Below are 22,954 nucleotides of genomic sequence, written 5' to 3' on the forward strand. Positions count from 1 at the left end.
TGGGGGATTTAAAAATAGTCCATTTTTGAAAATGTATGCTAAAATGCTTTTTCGTTTAACCATTATTGTGCAGGATTTCTAAATATTTTAAAACTAACCGTAGGTGAAAAGGCATGTTAGTGCAAATTTTAAAAATCAACTAAAAAATCAGCCTGCTGCTAAAAGGGTACTTCAAAGGGTGCTAAGTGGGAAGGTTGAGAGATGGTGAATGGATTCACCTGCTTCACTTATCACATCCCTGTTCATGTAAATAAGCTCTCCTCTTTCTCATAAGCAGGCCCCTGAGAGTGCAGTACATGGCCTCTGAACATAGCCATTATGGCCCTTGATAACCATTAACCTTCATCACAAATCTGTCTGTAATATTTTGGGATCTTTTTATCGTGGAGACCTGGATAAACTCCAGAATTCGGCACCGCAAGGGCAACAGAAAGATCAAATGTCAATTTTTATTGTATCAAAAAGGGAAGTAACATACTTACCAAAGATGTTTGAACAGAGGAAAGAGTTAAAAACCAATTGTTCCAAAAACATGCCTGAAAACACAGAAAAAGTAAGTAAAGAGAAATGGGGGGGGGTAGGGTGGCGGGGGGGTGATGTTGGCTGAATGAGAGAACAAGGAAGATTAGACTGAAGGATCTGCTTGTTTTGGAACAAGGGATTCAGAAAGGGAGAAGGGAGTTTGGGTAGCAATTTTGGAGAGTTTTGGCAGAGGCAAATCTAGGCTTTATTTCATTCGGATAAAAGACCCAGTTTGGTACACCCCCCCCCATAGGGTTGCCATATAAAAATTCCTGACACCTGCAAAAATAGTGATTTTATGCACTTTGAGCTGTTTCCATTGCTTTTTCCATCGCATTGCCATACATCCGGGTATTCCCTGACATTTTGCCAATTTGGCAAAATTCACCCATGACGCCATTTTTACACCCAAAAACCAGGACATGCACACACACAGGCTGGGAGCCTCAATGGTACCCCTCTGGAGGCTTCAACCAGGGCAACCCCCCCCCCAGCTAGCACCCCGCACGGTAGCTATGACTCTGGCTTTGGGAAAGTTGTTAGGTAAGAACCAGAAGAGAGCCAGGAGGAGACTTTGGGGTAACAGCTGAGAATAAAAGCCCAGTTTTTGCAGTGAGTGGCTACAGATAGTGAGGGAAGGAGGATCTGAGTTTTGGGGCTGAAAAACAGTGGAAAGAGGGAATGAGCACAGATAAGGAGAAGAGAGAACTGATTCCCACCCCACCCCCCAAGCCAACAGGGTGGGGTGAGGAACAGGAAATGTTGAAAGAATTATATATCCTTAGGGACTCCAAAGATTTCCCGTTGATAAGGTGAAATGCATCACTTTTTATGTTCAAGATACACTTAAAGACAAAGATTGCTAATCCGGACTTCCTGGCAGTGAGTGGGCGTTAAAGGTTGTCAAATGGTGCCAGCCAAGAAGAGGGCATCCTAAATGCCAGGGAAATGACTTCCAAAAAATGCATCTTATTTCGCTTTACAGGTAGGATGGGAAGAAAGAGGTTGGCATACCCTTTGGGCTCATTTGGTGAGAACCTCAGACCATTGAAACTATTTGATTAGGTGCAAAAAAGGAGTGACATTTTAGATGATCCTACCTTGCGTAGTAACACTTCTAGATAGAGCCCAATGTTTTTTGGTTTGCTTTAAATGTACAAATGATAATGAAGGCTGGTGTGCAGGAGAGAGCAAGCCAAGGATTTAGCAGGAGGTGTTGCAACTCAGCTTGCTGGGAATGCAGTGTGCTTGCGTTCCCCCAGGACAAAATTGAGCTTCTTTTTCAGGTAAAGGCTACCGTAGAAAAAGCTGGATTTTTGGGTGTACTTCATAACAGATGTCTGTCCTGAAAGCAGCGGCAGAGGAAGCCGCTAGGGCGAACAGAGCCTGCGCGCGCCCAAGCCACCCTGTCTTTCCCAAGAGAGACGCGGTGGCTCGGGCACACTGCAGGCCCCACAGTGAGTGCCGCCTGGCATTTTGTCACCCCCCTCAGTGGTGACACCCGGGGCGGCCCGCACCCACCACATCCCCCTTCCTCCGCCCCTGCCTGAAAGCTGGAATATCATGCCGCCCACTGTCCTAACCACTGCCTGGAAAAACAAAACAAAGCACCAAGGAAGAGAAAACAGCGTTGCCAGTGATTTCCATATTTGTCGAGGATGTTTTTAGAAAACAGGACCTTGGTTTTGAATTAGTGGGAAGCCACACCCTACCCTAACAATCTTTAGGCTGCAATCTTAAACATGCTGGTTTGGAAGGAAGGCAGGAAATCTCCCTGGAATCCACGGCCCATAAGATTAGGTCATGTAGCCTAGTGGACATGACGGCTTAGAAGGCATTGTGTGTGACGGGGAACATCCCCAGATACACTAATCTGCTTTATGGTAGCCATTTCAGCCCAGAACTTCAGGAACCACCACTGTGATAGCAGAAATCACTCCAGGAAACTCAGATTTTAATCTGGGGACATGTACTGCATAGTATTCTTTGTGAGGGTGGAGAGACTCAACCATCTTTCTTCTCAGACCCTCCAAGTGTTCCTATTTCCAGGGGCGTCCCTGATTTAGAGACGTTGTCCCGGTTTCATATTTGATCCTAGAATGTCCCACTTTCCCTTAGTATGTCCCTATTTTCATTGGAGAAATGTTGGAGGACATTATGGAGTTATCTGACTCCTGAGCCGTCTGAAGGCAATCCTATATAGGGAAGGGTTTTTAAAAAAATGTTTTATTGTTTTTTTCTATATGTTGTAAGCTGCCCAGAGTGGCTGGGGCAACCCAGTAAAATGTATGGAGTATAAATAGTAAAATTATCATTATGGAATGGGATGTCCCTATTTTCATCGGAGAAATGTAGGAGGGCATGTTCATGCCTTTCATGAAAGTGTGTTTAGAAATATGAGATGGATGCTATAAGGTAGACTTGTCACTTTTTAGCCCCCCTGTGATTTCTACAGTAAATGTTCTTGTTCTTTCTGAAGGAACGACAGGCTTATGAACTACAAAAATTGGGATCCCCTCCAAACCTGTGCCAGAATGACACCCAATGTAACATGAGCATCTCATTTGCTCATGTTATTCTCCCTCCTCCTCTGTTATTGAATGAATCACTTCCTAGCAGCTGTCTGCTCAATCTGTGCCCTCCCTTTGGGCGACACTCATGGGGTGACCACTTCCTGCCTGCTGCCCCAACTCTCTCCTACCCACTACCAATGTATCGATAAGAGGAGGGGGAAGCTGCCCCACCACAATCCCCTTGGGGTGAGCTCAAGAGGAACTGCTCTGATACATAGGCATGCTAGCTGCTGGCGACTGGCTGGGAGGAACTGAACGGTTATCCAAATCACGAGACTGCCCACGCTCTCCCTTCTTCGATGTCTGCAGAGCTCTGTGTTTGGGGCAACTGCTGAATATCACAGATGTAATGGAACTGGAAATCTTTACAGGAAAGACCAGGCCATTAAAAGGCCTACAGGGACTATTTTGTGACTCAGGGGACTTCTGCCAGCTGATCTACCTCCCAGCTTTTGAGAAGCTGTAAGGAGACCAGACCAACAAGCTTGTTGACCTGAAGCCAAGACTTCAATTATGGTCAGATGCATTAAGGACTGAAAGAAGGAAGTTGTCCTGGCTCAGTTAAGGGTTGGGCAGAAAGTTCCTTACCATCAGCATGAATTGAGGAGGAAGGTCCCAGCCATAAACATGCCTTTTGTCGTTTCTCTCCCTATTAAATGCATCTTGCCAGAGTGCCCACAATTCTCAAGTGCACAGCAGATTCTGCAGGCGTGAGGAACCCATGGTCCCTCCAGAAGTTCCTGGACTTGCAGCTGCCATCATTCTTGGCCATGAGCCATTGGCCATGCTGGCTAGGCCTGATGTGTAAAGGTAAAGGGTAAAGGGACCCCTGACCATTAGGTCCAGTTGTGACCGACTCTGGGGTCACGGCGCTCATCTTACTTTATTGGCCGAGGGAGCCGGCATACAGCCATTGGAGAACCAGAGCAGCACACAGAAATGCCGTTTACCTTCCCGCCAGAGCGGTACCTATTTATCTACTTGCACTTTGATGTGCTTTCGAACTGCTAGGTTGGCAGGAGCAGGGATCGAGCAACGGGAGCTCACCCCGTCGCGGGGATTCGAACTGCCAATCTTCTGATCAGCAAGCCCAAGAGGCTCAGTGGTTTAACCCACAGCGCCACCCGCATCCCTTAGGCCTGATGTGAGCTGGGACCAAGCAACATATTGAGGCCCCCACGTTCCCCATCTCTGCCTTTCTGCATACCCAGTTATTTGTTTCTGAGTGACAGGATCGGTCAACAAGCTTTATTTGGGTCCCTGAGCTCTAGTGAATCGCTGTCTTCTTGTCAAGACCGTTCAAATTATTAGGAACAAATCACTGACAAAGGAACTCTCCCATGTGTGCAACTAGGCTAGAGCACAGCACATATGTGCCCGAGCTGCCATTGCACCATAAACTTTGATATACCTACTTAACTACCCTCCCAGCTTCCTCCTCTGGTCCATTTGCCTCCTCCTGAAAATGGTGGGCAATGGCAGCCTGTAGTCTGCCTGGAAGTGACAGAAGCTGTTGCTAGGCAGACATTTTCCCTCCCCAACCCAGCCCCCCCCCCAACTGCCTTTGCAAGAGGCTGCCACTTTGGTCGTGCATGTATATTTCCTGAGTACAGTTCAAGTTGTGAACTGACTCCACTGAAGGGTCCTGCAGCTGAGCTGATATGAAAGTTATTTTTGTGGTGTTAGAGCTGCGGAGGCTTTTACACATGTGCAAAACATCCTTTGATGTTTCAGCAATCAAGTAAAGCAAGTGTGTGTGTGAACTTTCTCCCTGGAGGCTACTTTGTCAACTCTTGCTGTGCACTAAATTTAGCATTTCAGGGGGTGGGGGAACAGGCATCTCCCCTGAAATCTAGCGCTCTCCTTCTCAACTGATCTGACTTGAGCAACAACCTATTTCTCTGCCATTCTTAAGCTTCGTGTGACTCCCTCTCCTGGGTTTATTCTTTAGATGGATCTTCCTATTTTATTTTCATGTGGGAAGAGAAGGTGCTTGAGACGTTTCCACGCTAAAGCGCAGTTCTTTCTGCACCCTTCTGCGGAGAGAGCCACCACAGCGCCATGATCGATATGCCAGCACAACAGTTCTGACAGTTAAGATGCCAGGGGCACATAGCTTAGAGGGGTGGAGTTGTGAGTAGGGGGCAGACTGCTTATGCCATATTACAAGCAGGGCACTTTCTGCCCACCCCCAGCCAGAACTCAGTCCCAGCACCTCTCAGGTGGGTGCCATTGGCATTCTAAGAGAACGAGGGAGGCTTTCATGGCGAGTTCCAGAAAAACATCACTGATAAGAAGGAATACAAAAATCCATTAAAGTCAAGATTGGTTGCAGCTGATATGCATTTAAGAGGAAGCTCAACCAAAATAAGTGGGGTTTTTACTTGACAGTACACAGCAAGGTCGGCCCTTCCACAAGGCAGACTGAGACAGGTGTCTTCACGGGTGTGCCCCCGCAGTTGTGGGGGCTTCTGGTGAAATCTCGCAAGAACCCCGCAAAATCTTGCGGAGGCCTCCCACGACCTTCCCGAGATCCCTTTCTCAGTGGGGTTCCGGGAATGCAAGGCCTCTGTGTGAACTCACAGGGCTCTTGCAAGATCTCACTAGAACCCAGAAGCCACAGCCATGCGACCCCAGCAAGCGAGGCTTGGACAGAGGTGGCATGGAATGGATGGGTGGCGCTTGTACAGGGCAGCACCTCCCCATTTTGCCTCAGGCGGCAGAAGGGTCTGGGTCAGAGGCTCCAGGAGCAGTGGCTGCCAGCCCGACCAGGCAATCCCTCCACTGTCAGTTGTTGGGAATGACAAGCAGGGCAAGGGCAAAGGCCACAGCTCAGTGGCAAAGTGTCTGCCTCACAAGCGGAAGGTGCCAAGATCAGAGTTGGGAGGCTCCTGCCAGAAATCCTGGAAAGCTGCTGGCAGTCAGTGCTGGCAATACTGAGGCAGATGGATTACCCCGATGGGCTGACAGTGTGCTGGTACCAAGGGTTATCCGTGCGACGAGGTCCAAGTCCAGTCCGAGGTCGAGGGTGCAGTATGGAGGCAGTCTGTCAAAGCTGAAGCGGGGTCCAAGGCAGGGAGTCGAGCGAGGTCAGGAACTCTGGCAGAAGAGCAGGACAGGGTGCAGGCAGGAACAGGCTACCAACAATGTTGCTCCCACAACTTGGGACTGGGGCTGGCTGGCTTTTATCTCCCCTGAGGCATAGGGCGGCCCGGGTCCACATGTGACTCGCCTCTCCTAGCCTGGAGGCAAGCACTCCTCCTGCGGGAACTTAGTTCGCTCTGCCTCTCTGCCCTAAGCCTCTGCAGCTCAGGAGAGGCTGGAGGGTCACCGGACCCAGAGGCAACCTCAGCTTCCTCTGACGGGGCTGAGAGTGGAGCACCTGCAGGCAATGGGTCCTCCATCACCTCAGGAGCCAGAGCAGACTCAGCTGGCGTCTGCACCTGAGGATCCAGCACAGGTGAGGACTCTTCAGGCTTATGCCCCAGCCCCTGCTCAGCTGGTTCTGGAGGCAGGGAATCCTGTGCAGGCTGGGATTCCTCAGGTTCAGCCTCCGAGTCCGAATCCCAGGCCATCACACACAGTCAGTGCGGACAATACTGAGCTAGAACAGTGTTTCCCAAACCTGGCTCTCCACCTGGTGTTTTTTTTTGGACTACAATTCCCATCATCCCTGACCTCTGGTCATGCTACCTATGGATGATGGGAGCTGTAGTCCAAAAACAGGTGGGAGACCCAAGTTTGGGAAACACGGAGCTGGAGGGACCCCCGATGGTCTCACGGGGCTCTGCGTTCCCACGAGAGCGCAAACAACCAGGCAGAAGACGACGCCCGGCTGAGATGGACCACTCTGGCCCGATCAGGGCGGCATAAGCAGGCGCCGTCCGTCCGTCCGTCCGCACCGCTCGCGGGGCAGCTCCGCTTCTCCTCCTCCTCGCCGCTGCCCTTCCGACGGCGGAGGCGGGGCCTCAACGGGAGGGGCGGAGCCTGGCATAGCCCTGGGGACCCCGCTCGGCGGGCGAGGCAGCTTCTCCAGCGCGGAGCCGACGGAGCCGAGAGGAGAAGGTACCTCGGGCGGCTGAGAGGATGCTCCGCTAACCCCGCTACCCCTCGCCCCCTCCCGCTCCGGGGGCGCCGCTCCTCCCCAGGCGCCTCCCCAAACTTCGGCATCTTCTCAACGGCCTCCCCCCCCCTTTTCTCTCTCCCCCCTTTTCTCTCTCTGCCCCCATCCCGCCCCTCGGACTCTAGGAAGGGACCCCCAACAAGGCGGCTCAGGGAAGGCGAGAGACGGGCAGCCCTCCGCCCCGCGCGCGCGCCTCGCTCCGGGTAAGTCCTGAGGGGACGAAGTTTGCGCCCTCAAGTCTCCTCAGCTGGCTTCTTTTATTTCGTTAAAAAAAGGGGGGGTTGCCAATTGCCTCAAAGCCCAGACAAAGCGAAAGACACCCCCCGCACGCGCTGAGGGAAGAAGACGCGACCCAGCTCCCCCCCCCCGTTTTAATTTGGTTTAAACCGCTGCTTCTCTCCCCCCCCCCCCGCCACCCGCGCGCGTTCCATGTGTGCGAGGGAAGAAATAGCCGGAGCGAAGGAACAAATGACATCTGTGTAGCCGCCTCTCTCTCTCTCTCCCGCCCTCGCCTCGCTGCCTCGCCCGCCTTTCGGGCGGGGGGGGGGTTGGGGGTGGTTGGCGTCCAGCTGTTGGCCATTAGCGAGAGCCGCCCTCGCTGGGCTGGCAGGCAGAACTCGGCTTCTCCAAGTTGTTTTTCCGCGCCTCGCCTTCTCTCTCGGCCGCCCACCCCACCCAACTCCTCGCTTGGGGACCTCCGGGGAGGGCAGCTTGGCATCGGAGCGCGCGCTCTGCCCGCAAGAATCGGTGGGGCAGCAGGGACAACCAGGCGGGAGTGGCGGGGTTTGGCACCCGGAGGAGGGAGGGAGGAAGGAGGGGGAAAGGCCCACGGTCAAATCTCTGGCCAAGATCTGGAGGAATGGGAGGGGGGTGTCGGTTGGGCTCCCCGGAAAATAGCCAGCGGGGCGGACGGGGTGGGCTGGTGCAGAGAGAGAAGCATAATTGAGAACATCTGGATAGCCATCCTGCAGGAAACCAGAGCAGGCTGCGTAGCTCCATATCCCACCTCCAGCAGCCTTGGGAGAGAAGGGCATTCAGCGCCTTTCAAGCAAGTCCTGCTGTCTCCTTGGGGGCCCTGGGCTTGCTGAGCAACAGGAAGCTTGGACCAAGACCTTTATCAAAAGACCTCTCCAATTTTTGAGCACTCTCTCCATCTGTCCACAGAGAGTCTTGCAGGCTGGGTGCGAACCCTTTCCAACTTGAGCGGGCACTCTGTCAAGCTAAGACACACCAGGTGCGCCCTGTTTCTGGACTTGCGCTGAAATAGCGAACTGCTGGTGGCCTTGATGGGCTGAGATTGTGTAGGTTGAGGTGCGACAGACCTGAGGCCCTCTAGGTGTTGCTGGACCCCAGCTCCCATCATCATCCCCCAGCCAGCATGGCTAGTGGCCAGGAATGGTGAGAACTGGAGTCCAGGAAGATGCAGCCGGGACCAGAATTTTCATCTCGGTTGCAGAGGGGACTTTGGTATACAGTGGTACCTTGGGTTAAGTACTTAATTCGTTCCAGAGGTCCATTCTTAACCTGAAATTGTTCTTAACCTGAGGACCACTGTAGCTAATAGGGCCTCGTGCTGCCGCCACGCCGCCGGAGCACGATTTGAGGTACTATTTCTGGGTTAGTGGAGTCTGTAACCTGAAGCGTATGTAACCTGAAGCATACGTAACCCGAGGTACCACTGTATTGCAGAGATCCTATGGCAGAGCAAGGGATGCAGTGTGTCTAAAGCAACACTGAAGGATGCTTAACACCCTCATAATACTCCTGTTAGTGTAGAGGCCAGGAAACCCAGAGTCTTTGGGTCTGTGTAAGAGAGTGGTTTTTCTCCTGCTGCAATGTTGCCTCCAGCTGTAGTCCTTATGTTGTACCCAATGGAGTGGGTGGTAGTTGCTCACCAACAGAAGCAAAAATAAAGGGGCACATTCCGGGAAACTTTTTTTTGGGGGGTTGCTAAACCTTCCTGCTGTCCTAGTGAACAGAGAGCGGCGTTTGGTCATCTTTCAGCTGTTTGCAATATTCCAGATCGAGGCAACGTAAAATGTCTGTGGGCAGCCTTGAGTCTCCTGGCACAGCCCCTCCTTGGGCTGTTTCTTGGTCACACTAGTGGTTGCCAGAACATTGAGAGAGTTGGGATGGAATGCTAGGAGCTGGCTCCTGGGTCGAGATCCTGCTACAGAACCTTCTCCCACCTACTTTTGCACAGTTCTGTGAACCCAGTGCTACAGAAGCTGCATCAGCATGCACTGCCATTGTTCTATCGCAACCTTATCCCCTGGGTAGCTTTGGAGGCCCTGTTGCAGAAGGAAGCTGTTTAGAATAATGCAGACCTGAAAATGCTCCCCAGTGGAGTTTCATGGTGTAAAGCTAACAGACATGTAAAGCAAATCTCCCCAGGATACAATCAAGTGTTCACTTGGAGAGAAGCTTAGTGCTGGCTGAAACTAATTTTTAGGGGGTGTAATGGAAATGCCTCACACAGGCCTTGTTGTAGAATAGCCCCCCAAAACACTATATTCCTCTTATGCGAAGGAGGGTCTCTTCTTGACTGTAGTGTTGCAACGAAATATTATTGGTCCAGAATGTGCCTCTGCTCTGCTCCACAGGCAGGGAAAGCAAGGCAGGAGGCAGAGAAGACAGACTGACATAGGATATGGGGCTGGGCCAAGCTGCAGGGGGAGCGGGAGAACCAGAGGGTGGGAGCGTACAGATGCGTCACCCCTACAGAACACCCAGATGCTTTGCAAGGGCTGTAGTTTATTGCTCTCGCTTGCTGTTATCAAACCGTGGAAGCTTGTCCTTTGCAAGTCTCTTGCAAATTGTTTGTTCAAGTGCTAAAATGCCTCCTCGTTGATGTTTCTTGCCACTGTGAACCTTGCACATGCTCCCAAATTAAGAGTTAAGAGTTACCACGACGAGTTGGATTTGGAAGAGTATTTCTGTTTCTATTCATTGTTTCTGTCCCTTTGCTTGTCTCCGGACACTGTAGGCTTGTATTGTGTTCATAGGAAGGAGAAAGAGGTAATAGTTGTTGGTCGTGAGTATTGCCTTATTATCCCAAGAACAAATGAGAAAGAGAGGGGGAGAGATGCATATAACCTTCTGGCCTGTGGGCCAAATTAAGTCTGCCAGTGGCCCCAATTTGGCTTGCACAGTCGTCCGCCCCACTACACCCACCTGGCATCATATGACAGTCAGGTGGGGCAGGAGTACACTCTCAAGAGTTCTTCTGCAAGCGGGCAGGCCTTGCATTTAGTTGACACTTTTCACATTTGGCACCAAACACAAGCCCCCTCGTTGAGAAGAAGAGGAAGAGTTTGGATTTGATATCCCGCCTTTCACTCCCTTTAAGGAGTCTCAAAGTGGCTAACATTCTCCTTTCCCTTCCTCCCCCACAACAAACACTCTGTGAGGTGAGTGAGGCTGAGAGACTTCAGAGAAGTGTGACTCGCCCAAGGTCACCCAGCAGCTGCATGTGGAGGAGCCGAGACGCGAACCCGGTTCCCCAGATTACGAGACTACCACACTTAACCACTACACCAAACTGGCTCTGAGAATGCTCCGCCAGGGGATCACAGTCAGAGGGCTAGCATTTGATGCGGAATGCAAGCTGGGGCTGCAAAGGAGGAAGAGAGGAATTCAGAGTGTGCTCTCAGAACTTCCTTTAAAGTTGGATCATGTTAGGCTGCCTGTCAAAGTGGTCCATGGAGAATGGGCCAGTTCCCAATCCAATGTGTCAGCTGGATGCAGTTCTCCACCTTGGCTCTAACGCTGCTGCTGCTGCTGTAGATTTTCAGGAACCAATGGGCAAGAAGTAGGTAGGAGAATAGCAAGTCTGGATTTGTGAGTGTCCTTGAGCCCCCCACCCCACCCCCGGGGAGGAGTAAAACCTGCCACCACCTTGTTTGGTATTTGTTTCAGGCAGGGTCTCTGGCAAGGCGGAGAAATCTCTTTTCTCAGTCCAGGACTTAGTATGTGATGCAAAAAGAGTGGACAGGAAGGGACATTTTTCACTGACACAACTGGGATTCTGGAGCAGGACTCCCAGGACATAAGGTGCAGTTTGCAGAATGCCTGGAATTGAAGGCTCTGATCTCTGTAAAAAAGGTGTAGCAATTGTATCTGTGTGTGTCCTTTGAAGCATGCTTTTGGGCTGCCTTGGCGAGGATATCTTTGTGATGCCTGCTGTGATTCTCATTAACTACTTTCCACTCCTGACTCAACCATAGACTTGCTCTGTGGCTTAAGAGCACCTTCTCTCCCTCCCAGCTTCTGAGAAGGGAATAAGCATGGCTGGCTGGCTGCCCTCTGGGCAGCTGTGGGGGTGGACAACTGGCGTATGGAAGTGCCTTCCTTGAAGATAGGAGCAGTGCAGGTGGGATGCACAATGTGCAGTAAACTGACAGCCTCCAGTTGGTCAACAGCGTCAGTGACTGTTCCTGGCCAGATAATCACAGTGCCATTGCTGGGAAGTCTTCAAATAGAGGCTGATGCTCTAGCTCTGAATTCTCTACGTATTTGGACAGGAGTTGGACTAGGTGACCCGTGAAGCTTCCTTCCTCCTCCTATGGTGTTAGCCTGTTAGATATTAGTGGTACAGAGAGTTTTGAGGCATCCTCCTAGTGTCTGGACACATACCTGCAATATCCTTTTGGCCCAATGGCGTGCATCTTAGTGTGGTTCAGGAATGCAGCTGCTCTGGCTTGGATAATACCTGCCTAGTAGCATTTTGGAGAAGGAAACTGGTCATGCTGCACTTTCAAGGCTGGATCCACCTGTCTCCTTCCAGCTGTTGTTGGGCTTGAACGCCCATCACCCTGGGGTCACTGGCCATGTTTGCTAATACATGGTAGCTGACGTAGCCTCATGCTGTGTTGTGCCCTCCTGGGGACATGGTGATAAAGATGGTGGCAGTGGGGGCTTTCGTGAGAAAGCAGGTATGTCTGGAGCAGTAGTTTGTGTCCTGGCCTCACCCTGTTCTTGTGACCTGCAGATATCCCCTACTGTGTGAGGAGCAGGATCACAGCTGGGGAAGCGGGGGGGGGGGGAGCGATGAGCCGATTAGAGAGTGATTAAGAATTAACTAATTAATGGTCTCCTGTGGATGGCTTGAAGGTCTAATTGAGCCTGGCTTATTGGTGGTGACAGGCAGTGGCTATAGAAAGCCCTTTTGCACACACATACGACTGTAAAATGAAGAGGAGGAGGCTTTTGGTTTTTCAGTGTGTGTGCGCGCTCTGTCCTGTGTCTTGTCTGGCAAAATGATGCTGCCTCTCTGATTCTCAGGGCATGAGAATTAGCCACACCAAATTCTCCAGCGAGAGGAGAAGGGCTCTCAAAGTGTCACTCTGGCCCAGCATTTGAAATTTGCCAGGCATTTTGAACCTGGCTATCGGCCACTTGTGACCAAGTGAATATGCCTGGGCACCAGGGTGGCACTTGACATCTCCACAACCTGGAGGTGCATGCCTGGGGATCCTTGGATCTTGACTGTTTTTACACACTAGCAACGTATCCTGTAGAATTCTATCTGCTATATCTTATCTGCACAATCAGAATGGATTTCAGGAACCCAAAAGTCGTATCTGGCCCCAAAATGGCAACTAGGCATTCCATTTTGGCAAATGTAGCCCTGGTTTAAGGAGCCATTTGGCACCTAGCTTTTATATCTAAGTTTCTGACACTACCTTGGTCCCAGAAGCTGTCCTTTTACAGATAGATCTTTGCAGAAAGCAGCCAGTAACAACACAGATTTTGTCCCAACTCCAAATTAGCCAAAGACACAAAGAAGAAATTTTGTGCTGGGGCAGAGGAGTGCAGTGCCTTAACTCACAGCTCTATTGCTTGACTTACTGGATGAATATTCGTATGGACGGGGTTGGAATTCTGGAAGAGAGGGTGCAATAAGACCAGCCTATCTACTTATTTTAAATGGTGGGTCCAGCCTACCTTGTTATCTTGGGGTCTTAGGGTCTGTTCACATTAGCACCTTAGCGAAGTTGCTCTCGGGGTCTCAGGCATTTCACATCTCTTTCCTCTCTAGATGTTCACGTCAGCACAGCTTCATTAGTGTCAGATTAGTTTCCGTTTGGGTTCACCCCAGGGAGCATCGGCCAGCCGGGATGTCTTAACCCTGTCAAAGGTGTTTGCCCCTTACGTAGAGTTGTATTAGGAACAGCTTAAGAACTCCAGTCGGTTTGAGAAACAACACATCAAATAGTAGTATTTTGAGGCACAATCCATTGTCTCTTGAGACAGACAGATGCCAACAACAGGATACGTGTGCATTTTGGATAGTGCCATGTGAACATGGATTAAAACCCTGCACTGGAAAAGAAATTACTGCACAGGAAACGGGAGTGTGAACACAGCCCAAGTACTTAACACTTGAGTTAGGTTTGTGGAAAACAACAGAAAGAGAGAGCAAGCGAAATATTTAGAAAACTAACTTTCAGTTCATTAATTTTGTTTGAAAGCAAAAGACAGACACACAAGCCCATATTGTCTTTTGGCCCAATTTAATAGACTGCAGCAGACTCCAGAAAATCTCCTATATATTTTTTGGCATATGTTTGTTTGGCTTGTCTCTTGATTAATGCCAAATGAGGGCCTGCAAGGAGCCACAATTTGATGTGGGGCCTCTCTGCTGCTTGAGTTAGAATTCCAGCTCTACATATGGGGATGCAGAGGGCAGGGCTATTGGGTGGGAAATGTTATGAGCACCAACTTAGAATTTCATCCTAAGGGGGAGGGAGCAAGACGGTCCTGTAAAAAGCTCACATTCCTCTTGGTTTTAAAGTCCACCCATTCTTAGTTGGCCATTATTCCTCTGGGTGGCTCTGGCTTCCCACCACCGAGTTCTCTGGTATCGCTCAGGATTGTCCAGTAGAGAAACAGGCTTGCTCAAGGTGAAATGGGATCAGTTCTGTTGTTGTTGTTTAGTCGTTTAGTCGTGTCCGACTCTTCGTGACCCCATGGACCAGAGCACGCCAGGCACTCCTGTCTTCCACTGCCTCCTGCAGTTTGGTCAAACTCATGTTCGTAGCTTCGAGAACACTGTCCAACCATCTCGTCCTCTGTCGTCCCCTTCTACTTGTGCCCTCCATCTTTCCCAACATCAGGATCTTTTCCAGGGAGTCTTCTCTTCTCATGAGGTGGCCAAAGTATTGGAGCCTCAGCTTCAGGATCTGTCCTCCCAGGGAGCACTCAGGGCTGATTTCCTTAAGAATGGATGAGTTTGATCTTCTTGCAGTCCACTGGACTCTCAAGAGTCTCCTCCAGCACCATAATTCAAAAGCATCCATTCTTCGGCGATCAGCCTTCTTTATGGTCCAGCTCTCACTTCCATACATCACTACTGGGAAAACCATGGCTTTAACTATACGGACCTTTGTTGGTAAGGTGATGTCTCTGCCTTGGTTCTGTATGGTCCTGTTCTGTATGGTCCACCAAATAAATATTACCCAGAAACTTAAACCTGAGGGGGCAGCTTCTTTCAGTGGGGACTACTTTTGCTGTCAACACTGGCAGAACTGGGCACCCTCAAAAGATGATGCAGATGATAGCTGAGCACATCTCAAGCCAACTCACTTTAATTGTGAACCTTAGAATGCATAGACCATGCTTTTACTGATACTGAAGTGAAAGATTGCACTTGGGCTTGAAACTCAAGGGAAGAAGATGGCATGCAGTGTAATGTTTATATTTGAGAGAAGCCATGGCCCATATGCTCTTTGAAAATGATTTTGCACCAAGGCATAGGAAGTCCTGTGCCAACGAACTGCAAATTCAGCACCAAGAAAGTGCTGATTATGTTATCGGGTTAAATGAGAGCAGGCCAACACAAAAATACAATACAGTAGGTTCCTTTTGCCTGATGGTTCTCCACTTGGGAACTTTCTTGCAATCTTAATTTGATAGGTTAGCAGGGAGGAAGATCTAGGGAAAGAAGGTTTGGCAAGGGATGTCTACAGACAGGGAATAATCATCTCTTCCCGACTCAGCTGGTTGAGTCTTGAGTCAGAATTCTTCTGCAGCCCAGCATTCCTCAGCTCCTGAGTGGTCTATTGACTTCACAAGAACAGGTGCCTTCTCTCTTGGAGTGATAGCCAATGATCATATCCCACAGCAAAGCAGGATGGAGATGACAAATTCAAGATTGCCTCCCCCCCCCCGTAGAGGCAAAAAACCTACATGGTGTGTTTCTTCCACCCTGGTTCTGTTCAGCATTGGACTCTTGTCTGTTGTGATGAACGTCAGTCTCCCCACCAACCCACCCCTGCTGCTGTGTGTTTTTCCACACCAACCTCATGCCCTGGCCTTGCCAAAGTTGCACCCCTCTTCCCTAGGGGGCAGCACCTGTTCCTCTGAAGAGCTGTGCAGAAGGGGCCTAATGCTTTTGCAGAGCTCCAGAAGCAAGCAAGCATTGCCTGCAGGGCAAAAGGTAGCAGCTTTCAGCTCTGCGGGCTGAAGGGGCTCATTGTATAAGGAGGTCTTGGGAGTTCGGCAAGATCACACAATTGGCTCTTTCATGCCAGCTGGAGACTCTTATTAAAAACTAGTCCTTCCTCCTCCTCCTCCTCCTCCTCCTCTCTCCCACCCATCTCCCACACTGCAAGAAAGGTTTGGGGAGTGGCCAGCCAAGCTCAAATGGGCCTTTTCTTTTGCACTTCCACTCCTCTTGCCCTGAAGCTAGAAACTTGCTCCTTTCCACTAACACTCCCAGCAAAATGGTTCAGGCCATTGACTTTCCCCTCCCACCCCCGAGAGATGCTTGTGGGCATCCTTCCCTAGTACAAAGGCCTTCCCTTGTCTTGCATGTGTTGTGAGCGTGTAACCAAATGCCCACTTGCCCTTTACAAGCACGACTGCCCACTAGGACAGTAGAGAGAGCCCTTAAGAAAAGGCACGGTGTGTTCTCCAGAGGCAGTCCATGAGGATCATTGGCTGCAACACGGGTACCTCTTAGCATTCTTTCACCTCCTCCTCATACCTGTAGTCCTTAGAGGCAAAGGATGGAATTCTTCTCCCCTTCCATTAATGCTGCAAACTTAGATGTTGTGATTTATCAACTAAGACACAATTTCCAATAGAAGCTTCCCCCACCCCCTTATTCAGGTCTCTTCAAAGGCCTGCTGCTGAGATGGCCCATGTGCTTCTCAGAAGGTCGGCGGTTCAAATCCTTGCGACGGGGTGACCTCCCGTTTGCTCTGTCCCAGCAGTTTGAAGGCACACCAGTGCAAATAGATAAATAGGTACCACTTTGGCAGGAAGGTAAACGGCATTTCTGTGCGCTCTGGTTTCCGTCATGGTGTCCCATTGTGCCAGAAGTGGTTTAGTCATGCTGGCCACGTGACCCAGAAAGCTGTCTGTGGACAAACACTAGTTCCCTCAGCCTGAAAGTGAGATGAGCGCCGCAACCCCACAGTTGCCTTTAGCTGGACGTAACCGTCCAGGGGTCCTTTACCTTCACCATTACTGGATGGAGTTGGCTTTTTCTCATTGCTTCCTGTGCAGGCAAGTTGCTGAACACCCTTGCAGGCCTTGGTGACCCAAGGCAGGGAACTCCTCCAGTTGGGTCAACCCTCTTCAAACCAAGCGGCTGCTGGGAGCACAGTAAAAACAAGGGCCACATGAGACAACGTTCATGTGATTGGTGCGAATGCTTTTTTTATATGTCAGCAGCAGGTGTGGGGTTCTTCCAGATTGGGACCCCGGCGGGAGGGTCAGGCAGGCAGGGAAGCTTTAAGCCTTTGCAACCCCAGTCAGTGCAGAGGGCTCCATACCAGCTTTTCTCTTTTAAAAATGCACCAATCGTGTGGATGGCATCGCGTTTAGCTTGGCCCAAGGAGCAAAGCACCACCTGGTCATCCCCATGTTCACTGTGCACTGCTCTGACTTTCAACTGCGCGCTCTTCCTGAATGGCATAAAATGAACAGGTGGGCTGGACAGAAAATCTTTATAGAGTTTTTGTGCTTTCCCCTTGTTTCGTTTCCGGGGAGAGGCAGTGGCTTGGAATTCACAGCGCACCCTGTTTCTGGTCCCCATGGCTGAGTGCAAAGGAAGAGGGAGTAAAAGAAGGAAAAGAGAGCAGACAGTGGCTTCATCTAATGTCCCCCAGAAGCAACTGGTCTTCACCAAAGCTGGGCAGCAGGGCAGATTCCTCTCTAAGCACCCTCCAGCCCACCTTGAGGCCCCTGTCCCAGGTCAAGGTGAGAAGGTCTAGAGGGTGCTTGTTGCTGTCTTGACAGTTGTCCCGGGTGAGCTCCATTGTCCTGAATGTTATTTGCCGAGGAACAGAACAGGCTCCTGGCCCTGACTCTCAGTTTGCCCTTAATCCTTAGAGATTAGAAGAGGAGCAGTGGAGAATCTCCCTTGCTCTGCCCTTCTTTGCCTCTTCCATGCTCTCTGGCTTTCAGTTGTGACCTGGATAGGCTATCTTGGAGGCATACGCCTGGTTATGAGCAGGCAAACTGTCCACAGATTGCATTTTCATTAAAAATGCTAAGCGGAGGTTCTTATATCTCCGTCACCTCACTCCAGATTGGAATCCAGGAAATAGAATTTCCTCCCCCAGCCTCTGCAGGTTAGGGAGGGCTGAAGGGTTCTTTTTCAAATGCACAATGTCAGATTCACCTGGATCTTGGCACTGACTGATGGACCTGGTTATGAACCAGCAGCACCCACCTGCCAGCCAGCCATGAAGTCCCAATCCAAGTGGGCCACCCCCCTGCCATCATACTATCTGAGCGGAAGAAGCTGATCGAGAAAGGCAGGCTTCCAGGGGGACCCCACCCAGCTGCTCAGCTTCCAGGTCTTGCAGGCAGGACCTAATTGGATCCTTGTGTGCTTGGCAGCCGGACGGAACTGTCTTAAAGGGGCCGCTGCACCTGGGGGAGGAGGGGGAGAAGGATCGGAAGACAGTTTGTCAGATCAGGGGGGCGGGAAGGAGGCAGGTTGTGCTGGGGAGGAGGGGCTAGAACACATTCTCCCCGGCTCTCTCTTCGCCATTTCAGATTCACGGCTCACTCAGACTTCATTTTGTGCTGCGCTTCCAGGAATGGGTCTATGCTTTAAAGCTCTGGGTCCAGGCAGTTTTTCCCCCACCCTGAAGCTTTCCCCAGAAAAACCCACTCTTTACCACTGAATTGGAGCAAATGGCAATCAGTGGAAACTGAATTGCCATTTGTTCCGATTCAGCATGAAAGAGTGGAAAGGGGAAAGTGACAGGTAAAAAGAAATGTGCTTGGACGTGGAGCTTTAAAGAATGGACCTGTGCCTGGAAATCGCAGGGCAAAAGCTAAGTGTGGATGAGTCCTCAGTAGAATCATAGAATTGCATAGTTGGAAGGGACCCCAAGGGTCATCTAGTCCAACCAACCCCGTGCAATGCAGCTAAAGCACCCATGATAGATGGCCATCCAACCTTTGCTTAAAAACCTCCAAGGAAGGAGGGAGGTGGAAGACTATTGGGGGAAAAGGAAAGGAAAAAAGGATGGCTGCTTCAAGAAGAGTTGGGGGTGTGCCTTATAATAAGTGAGCTGTGTTCATAACATCACCATGAGCAATCCCTCGTTAAAGCAAAGGGATGTCTGTCTTTAGCACGTCTACCCAGCATACTGCCCCCATTTTAATGGTTTTAGACAACAGATGACAGAGGAATTGTGGTTCTGTGAGAGCTGAAAGTGGTTTAAGCAAAGCATTGGCCCCAAACATAATGATGGAAGTTGTTTACTAGAGGCAAAAACAAGACGAGTGCAGCACCAGAGTCATCCCCCTTTCAACTCTTTGGAGGTGGTGAGTAATACAGCCTCATAGTGTTGAACCAGCGAGCTGGTTGGACCCTCCCGGTAATTCTGAAGAATAATCACTCCCCACCCACCCCAAATCGTGCTCTGGAACCATGCCTCTTGATGCGCCCAGTTTCTGCTTCCATGTGATGAGAGCCAGGATGAGCAAGCAGCAGGGCGAAGCCGTTCGAGGTTGCACATATGGCTGCATCTCTTGGCCAAAGCTTAGGTCCCACAGCCCAGCCCCCTCCCCACAAATGAGTGGGAAGACAAGAAACTGTGCAATTGATAACCAAAGTAACAGCCATGTCTGCCTAACCCCATATCTCCCGAAGACCATTAAGTCCAGGGTGCAAAATTAACTAATTGCACCACTGAAGCTTGGGGGGGGGGGGAAGTGGGGCAGGAAAATGCCCACTGGGCATGTAATTCATGCAAACAATTCCAAGTACAGATCCCAAATTCCTGAGTGTTTATTCTCTTTGTGCCACCCGCCAAAGACAGCTCTTTCATATGCTGCAATGGTAGGTAAGTCTTCCGACCGCTGAGCAATCAGTGCAGACATAGGTTCCTCCCAGAAGCCTCTTGGCCAACAACAGGGTGTGCAATAGTCCACTTAAGTTGCCCCAATGCCAAGGCCCACAGAGTTGGAATATAACTTGAGCATCCAATAAATTTAGGTATTTTCCCAGGACCAAACTAATACGGAGAATGGCTTCCATCCAAAACAGTGCCACTATAGGGCATGACCAGATTGTATGTTTCAGCGCCACACCTTGTGTGCCATAATGCTAGCAAGTGTCTGTGGGTGCAAGACATTTCTGACAAAGACATGTTTTTGCTGCATTAAAGGTAAAGGGACCCCTGACCATTAGGTCCAGTCATGGACGACTCTGGGGTTGCGGCGCTCATCTCTCTTTATTGGCTGAGGGAGCCGGTGTACAGCTTCCGGGTCATGTGGCCAGCATGACTAAGCTGCTTCTGGCGAACCAGAGCAATGCACGGAAATGCCGTTTACCTTCCCGCCAGAGCAGTACCTATTTATCTACTTGCACTTTGATGTGCTTTTGAACTGCTAGGTTGGCAGGAGCGGGGACCGAGCAACAGGAGCTCACCCCGTCGCGGGGATTTGAACCGCTGAACGTCTGATCAGCAAGTCCTAGGCTCTGTGGTTTAACCTACAGTGCCACCCGCTGCATTAAAGGTAAAGGTAAAGGTAAAGGTACCCCTGCCCGTACGGGCCAGTCGTGTCCGACTCTGGGGTTGTGCGCCCATCTCACTTAAGAGGCAGGGGGCCAGCGCTGTCCGAAGACACTTCCGGGTCACGTGGCCAGCGTGACAAGCTGCATCTGGCGAGCCAGCGCAGCACACGGAAACGCCAGTTACCGACTTTCGGGGTGGCGCCATCGGCAATGGCGGACTCCCTCTGATCCGGAGGGACTAGCTCCGCACGAAACGGGTCTTTTCCGCTACGGCGAAGCGGGGACCCTTTGAAAAATCACAGGCGGATGAAGCCTGTGACCATGGGACTCGGCGGGCACCCTTAGCGCCCCCCCAACCCACAAAGGAACCCACTAACGGGCTCCGAAGCGAAGAGGGGAAAGTGGCGCGGTGCTGAGAGTCAACCGCTTTTTCTGTGGAACGAAGCCACATAGCCGTTGCCGGAGAGTGCTGCCTTTTTCCTGGGACAATTTGGCTTCTAAAATAATCACCCGTGAGTACTTAAATCTCGGACAATTGGACTTTAAATAAGGATTTGCGAGTAGAAAGGAATTGGACTTAAAAATTTACTTCAATTTGGCACTGAAACGGGAAGGTCTAAACAGGAAGTCAGCCTTCCGTTTCTTTGTAGACAGAATAAAGCAAAGACAACGTAAACTAGAGCTCAGAAAATCGCTTCTAAAAGATTAACTTTCATCATTTAAAATTGTTGAACCCCCCCTTCGGAAGCAGGAGAAGAAGGGGGATCCTTTTTTTGGACTGTTTAAACCTGCAGAAGTGAGTTTAAAGTAAAGTAACTTTCCACCGTCCTGATCCTGGAGCGGGGTGTCAGGACTGACATTTGAAGCTCATTGACCAGAGACAAACGCTTTTGACAGATAGTTAAGAAGGGAAACATAGTGACTCCACTGTTCCCTTTCGCATTTTAAAGGAACAAAAATTGACATACTATCTCAAAGAGGAAACTTTGTTGCTAGATTTGTCCTTAAAAGAAAGAACAAATAGAAGTTTCCCCCCTAGAGGGAGACTGTGAAACTGTAACTAATTTCAGGGAGCTTGCAACTGTTACGGATTACAATCATGGGAATAGACTTGTGACCTTGTAGGACAATGTATTCAGAGGCTCTGTTGTGTGCTCTCTGTAAAATAAATGACCTACTGGAACAGTTAAATGAGAATACGGATTTGATGACTAATGCGGTCAGAATTTTTGAACAGGCAGTGGGAAACTATGTGGAGCCCACCCAGGAATTGGATCAGGAGTGTGCCCTGACAGAACAGAAGAGAGAAGAAGATGTTGCTGAATCTTGGGCGCCAGAGATGGAGGGAGCTGTGGCCCTGCAGGAACATGAACTTTTGGATTTGACAAATGAACTTGGAAAAGGCCAGATTAGGAAAGATAAAGTTTGGACTGGTTTTGAAATGGGGGGTTGGATAGACCCCCCTATGCAGGGATGTTTGGACTTTCCAAGTCTGGCAATGGGCCGTGAGATGTTCGGGGCTGTGGAGGCTCTTAATCTTGGAGGGATTCTGAAATATGTTTTTAAATACTACATGGAGTTTAGTCTGGACTTTGGAAAAGGGGCTGATTTGTTGAAAAGGGTCAAAAACATTACTAAGCTGGAGTTCCCACAAGTGAAAGGAGAATATGAAGAAGAGCCGCGGAAGGGACATGGAACAGACTTAAGGGCCTCGGATATAAGGTTACCAGGTTAATGCGCTAGATCAACGGATAAAAAGGACTGACAAAACCCGGGACCAGGAGGAAGGGACGCTGGATGAAGATTGGATTGTTTTTATTTATTTTTTTACTAGGATTGGTTTATAAAATTGATGAATGTTAGAAAAATGTTGGAACGTAACTACTTGGCTCTAGCAAAAATGTCTAATGAATTAGGCAAGAATATTATGGTTATGAGAAGTTGGTAAAAATAAGATTTAAGTTTTAAGGTTTTCTATAAGATAAGATGAAAACAGATTAAGGTAATGTAATGATAGAATATTATGAAATATGGAAAGGATTTGCTGCGATAATTAATAACTAGGATACAAAAACAGGGAGGAGGAGGAGGAGGAGGAGGAGGAGGTCAAAGAATGAAGGTAATGAAAGTTGAAGATTCAAGAATGATGGATTTGTTTTTATCTGTTTGTGGTGTATTTTTGTTTTGTTTTTTAAACCTACATTGTGTGATGTGGTTTGTTTTCCTTTGTTCTCTTTTTTCTCTTTTTCTGCTGTGTTTTTTCTGTAATTTTAAAAATAATTTCAATAAAGATCATTAAAAAAAAAAGGAAACGTCGTTTACCTTCCCTCTAGTAAGCGGTCCCTCTTTATCTACTTGCACCCGGGGGTGCTTTCGAACTGCTAGGTTGGCAGGCGCTGGGGCCGAACGACGGGAGCGCACCCCGCTGCGGGGATTCGAACCGCCGACCTGACGATCGGCAAGTCCTAGGCGCTGAGGCTTTACCCACAGCGCCACCCGCTGCATTAGGCATAGCCAAAGGCCCGCTGAGCACAACCTTACAGAGGCTGACGTAGTTTGCCATTGTCTCAAGCGTTCAAGGCAATCCAGTTCTTTGTTCGGGTCCGGGCCATTAACGGCCAGATTTATATGTCTGAGTGCAACCAGTTTCTGTAATAAATCCAAGCCTGGTGATTGCAATTAGATCCATCCCAAATCTTTTCCAAGTGGTATCTGCATGGAGGGAAGGGGAGGAAGTAGCTGTCAATG

The 22,954-nt window shown here is 49.9% G+C and overlaps 1 protein-coding gene across 6 annotated transcripts in view; it reads left to right on the top strand.

Moving 5' to 3' along the window:
- The first annotated feature begins 7,094 nt into the window (after positions 1–7,094).
- The window catches only part of KANK2 (KN motif and ankyrin repeat domains 2), a 92,320-nt gene continuing 76,460 nt past the window's right edge, over positions 7,095–22,954 (top strand). The window contains exons 1-3 of one of the 6 annotated variants that reach the window (XM_083482935.1): positions 7,095–7,160; positions 7,344–7,421; positions 8,383–8,452. The gene's annotated coding sequence lies outside the window, so the exon portion shown is untranslated. Of the gene's footprint in view, positions 7,422–7,950; positions 7,966–8,382; positions 8,453–22,954 lie in introns of those variants that run through there. The other 5 variants (XM_083482934.1, XM_083482933.1, XM_083482937.1 and 2 more) reach the window with 5 other exon arrangements.

This window comes from Podarcis liolepis (genome assembly GCF_965112155.1).
Source record: "Podarcis liolepis genome assembly, chromosome: 17".
Classification (NCBI taxonomy): domain Eukaryota; kingdom Metazoa; phylum Chordata; class Lepidosauria; order Squamata; family Lacertidae; genus Podarcis; species Podarcis liolepis.